Source organism: Salmo salar, chromosome ssa24 (assembly GCF_905237065.1).
Source record: "Salmo salar chromosome ssa24, Ssal_v3.1, whole genome shotgun sequence".
In the NCBI taxonomy this organism is placed as follows: Eukaryota; Metazoa; Chordata; class Actinopteri; order Salmoniformes; family Salmonidae; genus Salmo; species Salmo salar.
Genome location: NC_059465.1, coordinates 13787751 through 13801504, shown reverse-complemented (window position 1 = coordinate 13801504; position 13754 = coordinate 13787751).

Genomic DNA, 13754 nt, shown 5'->3' with positions numbered 1-13754 from the left:
GCTCAAGAAGAAGCACATTAAGGTCCTGGAGTGGCCTAGCCAGTCTCCAGACCTTAATCCCATTGAAAATCTGTGGAGGGAGCTGAAGGTTCGAGTTGCCAAACGTCAGCCTCGAAACCTTAATGACTTGGAGAAGATCTGCAAAGAGGAGTGGGACAAAATCCCTCCTGAGATGTGTGCAAACCTGATGGCCAACTACAAGAAACGTCTGACCTCTGTGATTGCCAACAAGCGTTTTGCCACCAAGTACTAAGTCATGTTTTGCAGAGGGGTCAAATACTTATTTCCCTCATTAAAATACAAATCATTTTATAACATTTTTGACATGCGTTTTTCTGGATTTTTTTGTTGTTATTCTGTCTCTCACTGTTCAAATAAACCTACCATTAAAATGATAGACTGATCCTTTCTTTATCAGTGGGCAAACGTACAAAATCAGCAGGGGATCAAATACTTTTTTCGCCCACTGTATTCAAAACGAACGTCTATGCAACCCTTAGCCCCGTCCACACTCACATTGACACTGACAGCTCGAAAACTAGCTACAATAGAAAATGGAAAAGCAGAGTAAAAAAATGTACGGGCGGGGCTGAAAAGTTAAGAGACAAAAGATTCAAAAGTCTTCACTCAAATGCAAGTATCATCGAAGTGCTAGACTGGCAAGAGGAAGATGCCACAACCTGGTTCGCGGGTAAAAGAGTAGACGGAGAGTACAGCGAAGCCAAAGACAGTGCAGCCTGAAGCGGTAGATATGTGCCTAAATGTGTTTCAAATACAACATGTTATATCAGAATTTATGAGTGAAATCCAAATACTATTGGTTAGCTACGGATGTGTAAATGTACCAGAAAGAAAGAATTGCGGTAAAGACGTACAGTTACAGGGTGTTCAAACCGGCCAGCGGAAAAACTCAAATGTGACGCCTAGTAAAGCTCTGAATGCCTAAGGTTAGATTTCACCGTACTGTGGGGACTTTGTGGGAAATGGCAATCACTTGAGTATCAGTGATTTACTGTCGTATAATTTTACTTAGCTAAAATAAGCATTTTCATTAGATTCTGATTGCTTTTAGCTTGTCGTTCTAAACGTTAAATTGCATTAGACATATACAAACGTTAATTAGCTCATTGTATTTCATGTCTATACAGCCATTGGTTGCAAATAGTACACATATTGTAAATCGAATCAAGTCCTTTCCCTCTCAAATTCATATTTTGTGCAGGAGAATATGGCTACAGTGATTTACTAGCTATGATCCTCATCGCCACGTTTCCTACCACTTCACCTCTTACTAGACAATGCATTGAAACTCATCATCATGCCAACAATCCGGTGTAAACGGCAAGTAAAACCACACAAAGAAAAGTTGTGTTGTCATTCCTCACACATCTCTTTCGTGTCGTCTGAGATTCCCAAAGATTGGAAAGCAGCTGCGGTCATCCCCCTCTTCAAAGGGGGGGACACTCTTGACCCAAACTGCTACAGACCTATATCTATCCTACCCTGCCTTTCTAAAGTCTTTGAAACCCAAGTCAACAAACAGATTACCGACCATTTCGAATCCCACCGCACCTTCTCCGATATACAATCTGGTTTCAGAGCTGGTCATGGGTGCACCTCAGCCACGCTCAAGGTCCTAAACGATATCTTAACCGCCATCGATAAGAAACAATACTATCCAGCCGTATTCATTGACCTGGCCAAGGTTTTCGACTCTGTCAATCACCACATCCTCATCGGCAGACTCAATAGCCTTGGTTTCTCAAATGATTGCCTCGCCTGGTTCACCAACTACTTCTCTGATAGAGTTCAGTGTGTCAAATCGGAGGGCCTGTTGTCCGGGCCTCTGGCAGTCTCTATGGGGGTGCCACAGGGTTCAATTCTTGGGCCGACTCTTTTCTCTGTATACATCAATGATGTCGCTCTTGCTGCTGGTGATTCTCTGATCCACCTCTACGCAGACGACACCATTCTGTATACTTCTGGCCCTTCTTTGGACACTGTTAACTACCCTCCAGGCGAGCTTCAATACCATACAACTCTCCTTCCATGGCCTCCAACTGCTCTTAAATACAAGTAAATGCATGCTCTTCAACCGATCGCTGCCTGCACCTGCCCACACGTCCAGCATCACTACTCTGGATGGTTCTGACTTAGAATATGTGGACAACTACATATACCTAGGTGTCTGGTTAGACTGTAAACTCTTCTTCCAGACTCACATCAAACATCTCCAATCCAAAGTTAAATCTAGAATTGGCTTCCTATTTCGCAACAAAGCATCTTTCACTCATGCTGCCAAACATACCCTCGTAAAACTGACCATCTTACCGATCCTCGACTTCGGCGATGTCATTTACAAAATAGCCTCCAATACCCTACTCAATAAACTGGATGCAGTCTATCACAGTGCCATCCGTTTTGTCACCAAAGCCCCATATACTACCCACCACTGCGACCTGTACACTCTCGTTGGCTGGCCCTCGCTTCATACTCGTCGCCAAACCCACTGGCTCCAGGTCATCTACAAGACCCTGCTAGGTAAAGTCCCCCCTTATCTCAGCTCACTGGTCACCATAGCAGCACCCACCTGTAGCACGCGCTCCAGCAGGTATATCTCTCTGGTCACCCCCAAAGCCAATTCCTCCTTCAGCCACCTCTCCTTCCAGTTCTCTGCTGCCAATGACTGGAAGGAACTACAAAAATCTCTAAAACTGGAAACACTCATCTCCCTCACTAGCTTTAAGCACCAGCAGTCAGAGCAGCTCACAGATTACTGCACCTGTACATAGCCCATCTATAATTTAGCCCAAACAACTACCTCTTTCCCTACTGTATTTATTTATTTATTTTGCTCCTTTGCACCCCATTATTTCTATTTCTACTTTGCACTTTCTTCCACTGCAAATCTACCATTCCAGTGTTTTACTTGCTATATTGTATTTACTTCGCCACCATGGCCTTTTTTGCCTTTACCTCCCTTGTCTCACCTCATTTGCTCACTTTGTATATAGACTTATTTTTCTACTATATTATTGACTGTATGTTTGTTTTACTCCATGTGTAACTCTGTGTTGTTGTATGTGTCAAACTGCTTGCTTTATCTTGGCCAGGTCGCAATTGTAAATGAGAACTTGTTCTAAACTTGCCTACCTGGTTAAATAAAGGTGAAATAAATAAATACAAATTAATTCACTTGATATGAAATAGTGGGCTGCTGCTGTGTTTTGTAGTTTTTTTATTAGTTCATTTATATATTATTTTATTCATATTCAGGTTGATGATAGGTCCAGTCCAGTTTCAGTGGAAGTGAGCATTGATGTTGATGACAGCACCAGTCCAGTTTCAGTGGAAGAGAGGATCTTTGGGGTTGATGACAGGCCCAGTCCAGTTTCAGTGGAAGAGAGGATCTTTGGGGTTGATGACAGGCCCAGTCCAGTTCCAGTGGAAGAGAGAGTCAGGGAATGCCAGGATGCCAGACCAACTTTTGATTATTTCAAGTGACCCCAGTCAGATGACCTAAAAACATTTTTTTGCAGAAATCAAAAAACTCTGTGGTACAGAGGGTTTTCTGTTTAAAAGACGGCACCAATCGGAAATGACTGTCATACAATGAAGAAAGCCATGCGTTATACTGTTCAATTTGTATGGCATTTGCGAAGCCTACTGACGGCAGTATTTTTATGAGTGGAATGACAGATTGGAAACATGTTCACCAAAGGGTAGAAGAGCATGAGAAGGGCAACATGCACAGAAGTAGTGCTGAGGCATACTTTTTAAGGTCCTCCAAAGCAGACATTCAAAGTCATCTCAGTGGCAGTCAGGTGTCTGCCCACAGAGAGCAGGTATGCAGGAGAAGGCAGGTGCTGGAACGTGTCGTAGACATAGTGAAAGTCATTGGCAAGAGGGGGCTCAGTTACAGGGGGATGCAGTCTGAGGCTGCGTATACATTAGAGGATCACAGTAATTTCTTGGAGATGATAATACCGCCTTGAAAAGTATGACGTCTGCTTGAAAGAACATCTCACCGAATGCATTGAGAAAAGCAAGAACCTACATCAGTCTGGGGCAAGAGGCAGAGGTTCTTTAATCACACTCCTCTCAAAAAAAGACTCAACACCGTCCTTCACACAATTCAGAGCATTATCCAAGAGACCATGTCAAGTGAAATTGAGCAAGCTGGAATGTTCTCTGTCCAGATCGACACAACTCAGGACATAACTTCTCAAGACCAGTGCTCTGTCATTGTGAGACATGTGACAGACGTCGTACAAGAGAGGCTTGTGGCTGATGTGAAGTGTGAGGCATCCACTGGACAGTACTTTGTCCAGTTGTTGACAGATGTAGTGGATAAACTAAAATTAGACATGAGCAAGTGCATTGGCAATGCTACGGATAGAGCATCCAATATGCAGGGCAAAAATAAGGGCTTCTCTACTCTGTTATCCTCAAAGTCCCCCAATCAAGTGCATGTATGGTGCTATGCACATGCCCTTAATCTGGTTTTGTATGACACAACTGAAATTTAACTGAAATCTTAGCAAGTGGGTCACTGTTTGCACATTGCTGTGTTACTCCGTGAATCCTACCAAAGGATGGATGTGTGGGAGAAGAAGAGCCAGGACACACGACACAGACACATATCTCCAATCGGAGAAACACGCTGGTGGGCTAAGGATAGTGCTTTGAAGAAGGTCTTTGGATCCTTTGGAAAACCAGACCAGGGTCTCTATGTTGACGTACTCCTCACACTATCAGCCATACAAGGACAGGTCAACATGAAGATAACTGTTCGGGTGAAGGCAAAAGGATTTACTGAGGCTCTTCTCCGGTATGAGACAATACTGACAGCTCAAATATTTCTTCGGATATTTGAGAACACGTCACCACTGTCCAAATACCAGCAGACAAGTGGGATGGACATCCTGTCTGCCCATCGAATGGTTGTGGCTACACAGGAAACCCTGAAAGGCATGTCAAGAGACTTTGACACCATTAAGGCAGCTACAGATACATTTGTTCAGTTTGCAAATAAGAAGCTCAAAGAACAGGATGAGGACACAGAGTTGAAGGAGGTGGAAGCCACTCTGCCACAGAAAAGGGCAAGAAAGAAGAAAATCATGTCTGGAGAGATGGCTCAAGATGAAGCTTTGACAGAGGCAGAGTGCCTATAAAGTCCACAATCCAAATTATGGATACAGTCACAGATAGAAATCGCCTGTGGATACTGTCTCATGGCACTCTATATGCTGACCTTGCCCTTTTGGACCCTAGAAACTTCTCCCAAATAACATCCAATGGTCTTCCAGAGACAGCCCTTCAAGAGCTCAGCAAATATTTGCTTCGATTTGATAGCCGAGCAACTGTTGACAATTTGCAGTGTGAGCTGAGGAGCCTCGCTGTACAGTGGAAAAGACTGAAAAGTTCAGGATTGGAGGACTACATGACCAGGACTGTGGAGGATGCCCCTGATGGAAATGAAGATGAGGTGGAAATGAAGAATAAATGCTGCTCATCCTGTAAAGAATGTCCACTGTGTTGTTACCAGATGCTGAGACGGTACAACCCGCTGACTGATGCATACCATATTCTTGGCCTTGGATACAAGTTCCTACTCACTTTCTCAGTTACCCAGGTAGCTTGTGAGCGAAGTTTCTTTACCTTAAAGTATATCAAGAGCAGACTTGGGAGCAATCTCTCACAAGAACACCTAGAGGCCTTCATGCTGATGGTCACTGGGAAGGGCATCCTAATGGCCCTGGATACTGACATGGTGATCGATAGAGTTGGAGAAAAAAGAGCTGTTGAGAAAATTGCTCCTCCAATAAGGTAGTTGCGACATATTTCCTATAACATGCTTACTTACCATTATTTTACTCCTACATTTCTAATGTTTATTTTTCCTGTCTGTAATAATTCTGTCCAGTACTTTGACAGAGTGAAGCCAGCCAGCTGACCCTGAGCAGCAGTTAAAAATTTCTGTGACTTAGATTTTGAATAGTCAAGTAATAGGGAATTTTTGTTATTTTCATAAATAGACTCACGCATTACCTTTAGCTACAGAATATCTCACCATGGTGAGTTTCCATCCCCCTCTATACTTCATTCCTTTCTCCAGGGCGCAGAGAGCGGGGCTGTCAACAGTTTAATTACATATGTTTAGCTGTGAAACCATATTACAATCGATGTTCCCGAACAGATTTCACTTGGGTTTCCGAAATGAAGCACTGGGTAGCTGCAGGAACAGGGTTGGAGAGCCCATGGTATACATAGTGTGTGCGAAATATTACCTGTGGCAGTGAAATTACCAGAGTAGCCTACCCAACATGAGCGAAAAACGTAACGGTGGGAAAGTGGCCTCCATTCACTAATCCAGTGCATACGGATGATGTCATTTTTGTCTTGCCCATTTGATAGTGTCCCAATTACATATTAGGAAAGACATGGTTAAATTGAGAATAGTCTGATGGGTGAAAATATGATCACTTGAGGAGAGAACAGCTTGTGCCTGAGGCAAGGACTAGAGTGCAAGCTTTTTTTGCCAACTTTCTCAAATCATTATTATTAACTGGGTGGTTTGAGCCCTGAATGCTGATTGGCTGACAGCCCTGGTATATCAGACCATATACTTCAGGGTATTGTTAGTGCTCTAATTACGTTGGTAACTAGTTTATTATAGCAATAAGGCACCTCGAGGTTTGTGGTATATGGTCAATATACTACGGCTAAGCACTGTATTCAGGCACTCCGCTTAGGGTGCATGCATAAGAACAACCCTTAGCCGTGGTATATTGGTCATATACCACACCCCATTGTGCCTTATTGCTTAAATAGCCTATAGACGCATCATGCAGCCCATATATCATCTTTTTATTTCTAAGGCATTCTAAGGTTTGTATCATTCACAGCTAAATTTGCCAAATAACTAAAAATCTAGCATATAGGACCTGTTTCAAATGATCACTTTTACGCTCAACATAGCCACTTCATATGCGCACACTCGCTCTGGAATTGGAAAAATATGCATTATATTTTATTCAGCTAAGTTCAATTATATTCTTCTTACTATAAAATCATATAATATAAAATAATGGCACTGTACTTATATGCATATCTTGTCTGCAAAATGAACAAGAGCCTATGGCATGGCTTATAGCCAGATAACATACAGTAGGCCAACTCATATTTTGTTCTTCTGAAATACATGTTCTTCATATTGTTAGGTTCTTATTTTCAGAGTAAATAACTCACGGACACTAGAGAAGCTTAACCAAGTTGAATTATTCCCAAAGGGTCGATACAGCTGTTATTCAGACAGACAAAAAAACATTTCACACAAGCACTGATATTTAACCCTTTCTCCTAGGCTGAGTCTCCTCCTACCCATTTGTACAAACATCGTTCTTTACTGCTAGGCAGGACACTAGTGATACGGCCATAAACTTCTATTTCTCCCTTAAGGTGACCTGACCTCACCTCACCTCAACCCCCCTCCATTACTAATTCATGGCTCTCTGCCCTTATCAATGCCTGCCACATGTAACCGCTTCCCTGCACTCAACACATTCCAAGCTTAGTTGCACACACTATATACCTTCCTCCTATAACCCTTAACTTCTGGTGTAGACCCTCTAAACCTTAGCACTCCATCAGTGACATGAATTAGTATATTTTCATATTCTCATAACCCAACAATATCATGTTGTTTCTTTAGACCTGCCAAAAATAATGTATTTATTATACTTTTTTAAATGTAGCTGTTCCAATGGCTTGCATCAGAGGCTTGTCTGCTGCTTGTATGAGTGGAGCCTGGAGATGCTAAACATGTTTATGTTAATTAATGGTCAATTACCATGAGACTGCAGACTTTTGCATGACAAAAACCGTCTGACAAATTTTCATGACTGCCACAACCCTAGCTCCGCCCCCCAAACAAGTACACATTTGGTGAATCAGACCAAATCTGATCGATGTTCCAGAATGCTGGAAGGGGGCCAGAGTGAAAAAGTTTGGGAACCCCTGCTCTACTGTACTGAACTATACTTTTCTTTACTGTACTGTACTCTGCTGTCCTGTACTGTGCTGTCCAAACTTGTTAAACATAGATATTTATGATTGGTTCGGACTAGACCAAATCTGAATCAATCATAGAAGTATACTGCACCAAAAAACAGACCCCCAAAAAAAGAAGTCGGTCTGGACAGGACCAAAACGTGGAGTCGGTCAATGCTTACTTGATGTGCAGCCAGATTACACTACGGTGCACAGTGAGTGATCAGCAAATATACATATTGTGTCAGGGCACACAGATGTAAAAAGTTCCAATTGAATATATTCCAATGTACTTACTTGAAATGGCAAATGGACATTTGGAGGGTGCTCTATCATTCTAACAAAATGAATTTAAAGTTTACCGTAAAAGCTTGGACAGATCAACTTGTAGAAAAAAGGAAGGGAAGCACTGCTGGGATACAGTAGAACGTTGTAGGTTGAAAGTGCTCTTTGGTAAAGGGGTTTTAAATGACCCCCCAAAAAGAGGACCAAGGCACTCTTTTTATTTTTTTTAATGTTAGGGCACTCTTTATTTAATTAAAATGTCTTTATTGTTATGGCATGTTCAATAGAACAAAACCTTTAAAACTCTGACCCGTTTCAGCAGCATGGCCTTAGTCAGGGAGTACAATGATACTATGACACAACATGCATTCTTTTGAACAAATCATGATCCAATCAACCCTGATTGGAGAGGGAGTTGTTACAGAATGTTCATTGGTGGACAGTACATAGTAAACAACAATAGGCAATATAAATAAAAAAAGGTGAAATATATATATATATTCTATCAAAATGAATTTTAAGGTTAGAAGTATGAGATACACAACATTTGTAGCCTTGAATAAGAATTGGCAAAAATAGTGAGAACAGGGGAGCCATATATAAAATATAAAAAGTACACTAGATGGGAGAAAACATGTACCATAATACAATAGATAAAACATCAAGTTCCAACTCCTCTAGGACTAGGCCTACGGGAAATGTGTAGAATCTGCAGACAAACTTCTCTGGAAAAGTTTTGGCAACCACCTCTGGAAGTGTTTCCAGCACCCACCTCTGACAGTCCATTTTTTACTTCACATGAGGGAGAACACATAAAGACAAACTGTTCTAGGTATCTGGGACAAAGTCTGAAAGCAATTCTAAATAATTTAAAGGACGGAAAACCAAAATAAGCAGCTTTATTTTCAGCCCACAAATTTAGCCCACAAATCAAGCCACATAAGTGGGTCAATGTGCAATTATTGTATGTGGGTCTTACTATAAATAAAGGGGCCAATGTGTGACATCAAGGTCAAAAGTTCAAAATGGTATGATAGTTTCTTGCAGCTTCACATGTGTAGTTACAGGAATAAATGTATAGGTACAGTGGCTTGCGAAAGTATTCACCCCCTTGGCATTTTTCCTCTTGTTGCCTTACAACCTGGAATTAAAATAGATTTTGAGGATTTGTATCATTTGATTTACACAACATGCCTACCACTTTGAAGATGCAAAATATTTTTTCTTGTGAAACAAACAAGAAATAAGACACAAAAAAAAAATGAAAACTTGAGTGCATAACTATTCTCCTCCACAAAGTCAATACTTTGTAGAGCCACTTTTGCAGAAAATACAGCTGCAAGTCTCTTGGGGTATGTCTCTATAAGCTTGGCACATCTAGCCACTGGGATTTTTGCCCATTCTCCAAGGCAAAATTGCTCCAGCTCCTTCAAGTTGGATGGGTTCCGCTGGTGTACAGCAATCTTCAAGTCATACCACAGATTCGCAATTGGATTGAGGTCTGGGCTTTGATTAGGCCATTCCAAGACATTTAAATGTTTCCCCTTAAACCACTCGAGTGTTGCTTTAGCAGTATGCTTAGGGTCATTGTCCTGCTGGAAGGTGAATTTCTGTCCCAGTCTCAAATCTCTGGAAGACAAACAGGTTTCCCTCAAGAATTTCACTGTATTTAGCGCCATCCATCATTCCTTCAATTCTAACCAGTTTGCCAGTCCCTGCCGATGTAAAAACATCCCCACAGTATGATGCTGCCACCACCATACTTCACTGATGGTATTCTCAGGGTGATGGGAGGTGTTGGGTTTGTGCCAGGCATAGTGTTTTCCTTGATGGACAGAAAGGAACATTTTAGTCTCATCTGACCAGAGTACCTTCTTCCATATGTTTGGGGAGTCTTCCACATGCCTTTTGGCAAACACTAATGTTTTTCTTTAAGTAATGGCATTTTCTGGCCACTCTTCCGTAAAGCCCAGCTCTGTGGAGTGTACAGCTTACAGTGGTCCTATGGACAGATACTCCAATCTCCACTGTGGAGCTTTGCAGCTCCTTTAGGGTTATCTTTGGTCTCTTTGTTGCCTCTCTGTTTAATGCCCTCCTTTTCTGGTCTGTGAGTTTTGGTGGGCGGCACTCTCTTGGCAGGTTTGTTGTGGTGCCATATTTTTTCCATTTTTTAATAATGGATTAAATGGTGCTCCGTGGGATGTTCAGTTTCTGATATTTTTTTATAATCCAACCCTGATCTGTACTTCTCCACAACTTTGTCCCTGACCTGTTTGGAGAGCTCCTTGGTCTTTGTGGTACCCCTTACTTAGTGGTGTTGCAGACTCTGGGGCCTTTCAGAACAGGTGTATATATACACTGAGATCATGTGACAGACCTTGTGACACTTAGGTTGCACACAGGTGGACTTTATTTAACTAATTATGTGACTTGTGAAGGTAATTGGTTGCACCAGATCTTATTTAGGGGCTTCATAGCAAAGGGGGTGAATGCATATGCACGCACCACTTTTCCATTTACTTATTTGTATGAATTTTTTTAAACAAGTAATTTTTAGCATTTCACTTCACCAATTTGGACTATTTTGTGTATGTCCATTACATGAAATCCAAATAAAAATCTATTTAAATTACAGGTTGTAATGCCACAAAATAGGAAAAACAGCAAGGGGCATGAATACTTTTGCAAGGCACTGTAGGTGCAATGAGACCGTAACTCCACCTAGCAACAACAAAACATCTACATGTCATTCAAAATGTCACAAGAAACATGGATACAACATGTTTCTTTGTCATGACTAGTTGCCAGGTCAACTTCTCTATCATTTACGGCCATGCTAAACATTCCCGAAGAATGAAAAAGATAATCAATAGCATTTTTATGTTTTAATAGTTGATATAATTACAATGGGTTCTGTCAACAAAATCATATAATCAAAATCATATAATCAGTAAACTCTTCAAGCATTATGTCTGTGTCTAAAAACTAGCTGGCAAATTCTTGCTTCCTCTGTCCTTGTTTAATCCATGAAAGTGCATTGCAGCCTAAGGGGAGGAACCTTCACTCCTCTCCTCCAATGTACTTTGAGAGGGAGGTGAGGGAATGGGGGAAAGTGGAGAATTTCAATTGCATTTCCTTGATTCCTCACGTCCTTGCCTCCTTATCAAATCATCAAATCCTATTTTATTGGTCACATACACGTGTTTAGCGGTTGTTATTGCAGGTGTAGCGAAATGCTTGTGTTTCTAGCTCTGACAGTGCAGTAATATCTAACAAGTGATATCTAACAAGTTCACAACATATACACACATCGAAGTAAAGGAATGGAATTAAGAATATATAAATATATGGACGAGCAATGTCAGAGAGGCATAGACTAAGATATAGAATACAGTATATACACATACGAGATGAGTAATGCAAGATATGTAAACGTTATTAAAGTGACTAGTGTTCCATTTCTTAAAATGTCCAGTGATTTCAAGTCTATGTATATAGGCAGCAGTGATGACTATTTAACAGTCTGATGGCCTTGAGATAGAAGCTGTTTTTCAGTCTCTGTCCCAGCTTTAATGCACCTGTACTGACCTCGCCTTCTGGATGATAGCGGAGTGAACATGCAGTGGCTCGGGTGGCCGTTGTCCTTGATGATCTTTTTAGCCTTCCTGGGACATCGGGTGCTGTAGGTGTCCTGGAGGGCAGGTAGTTGCCCCCGGTGATGCATTGGGCAGACCGCACCACCCTTTGTAGAGCCTTGCGGTTGCGGGCGGTGCAGTTGCCGTACCAAGCAGTGATACAACCCGACAGGATGCTCTCAATTGTGCATCTGTAAAAGTTTGTGAGGGTTTTAAGTGCCAAGCCAAATTTCTTCAGCCTCCTGTAGCGCCTTCTTCACCACACTGTCGGTGTGGGTGGACCATTTCAGTGTGTCAATGATGTGTACGCCGAGGTACTTGAAGCTTTCCACCTTCTCCACTACAGTCCCTCCGATGTGGATAGCGGGGTGCTCCCTCTGCTGTTTCCTGAAGTCCACTATCATCTCCTTTTGTTTTGTTGATGTTGAGTGAGCAGTTATTTTCCTGGCACCACAGTCCCAGAGCCCTCATCCCTTCCCTGTAGGCTGTCTTGTCATTGTTGGTAATCAAGCCTACTAATGTTGTGTTGTCTGCAAACTTGGTTATTGAGTTGGAGGCGTGCTTGGCCACGCAGTCATGGGTGAACAGAGAGTACATTTACATTTACATTTAAGTCATTTAGCAGACGCTCTTATCCAGAGCGACTTACAAAATGGTGCATTCACCTTATGATATCCAGTGGAACAACCACTTTACAATAGTGCATCTAAATCTTTTAAGGGGGGGTTAGAAGGATTACTTTATCCTATCCTAGGTATTCCTTAAAGAGGTGGGGTTTCAGGTGTCTCCGGAAGGTGGTGATTGACTCCGCTGTCCTGGCGTCGTGAGGGAGCTTGTTCCACCATTGGGGTGCCAGAGCAGCGAACAGTTTTGACTGGGCTGAGCAGGAACTGTGCTTCCTCAGGAGGTAGGGGGGCGAGCAGGCCAGTGGTGGATGAACGCAGTGCCCTTGTTTGGGTGTAGGGCCTGATCAGAGCCTGAAGGTATGGAGGTGCCGTTCCCTTCACAGCTCCGTAGGCAATCACCATGGTCTTGTAGCGGATGCGAGCTTCAACTGGAAGCCAGTGGAGAGAGCGGAGGAGCGGGGTGACGTGAGTACAGGAGGGGGCTGAGCAAGCACCCTTGCGGGGCCCCAGTGTTGAGGATCAACGAAGTGGAGGTGTTGTTTCCTACCTTCACCACCTGGGGACGGCCCGTCAGGAAGTCCAGGGCCCAGTTGCACAGGGCGGGGTTCAGATGCAGGGCCTCGAACTTAATGATGAGCTTGGAGGGTACTATGGTGTTGAATGCTGAGCTATAGTCAATGAACATCATTCTTACATAGGTATTCCTCTTGTCCAGATGGGATAGGGCAGTGTGATGGCGATTGCATTGTCTGTGGATCTATTGGGGTGGTAAGCAAATTGAAGTGGGTCTAGGGTGACAGGTAAGGTAGAGGTGATATGATCCTTGACTTGTCTCTCAAAGCACTATAGTCGATATGTTGATAGGACTTCGGCAGCCTTTTCCTCAAATTTGCTTTGTTAAAATCCTCAGCCATCCCACGTTAGAAATTGTGCTACTAATGCAAACACGTCTCGTAAAAGTAATTATGTTTTTGTTTGGTTAGCTTTTGGAAATTGTAGAAATAAAACATTTTCCTTCTTCAGAAGTTCCTTGTTGTAGGCTCCTAAGTGGACCATAAGGTTAAAAACCAAACTAAACTAAAAATAAAATAAAAAACGAAGTAACTCCGCCAGAGTGTCTCTTTTGGGTCACGTTTGCCGGTCCCAAGCCCAGATA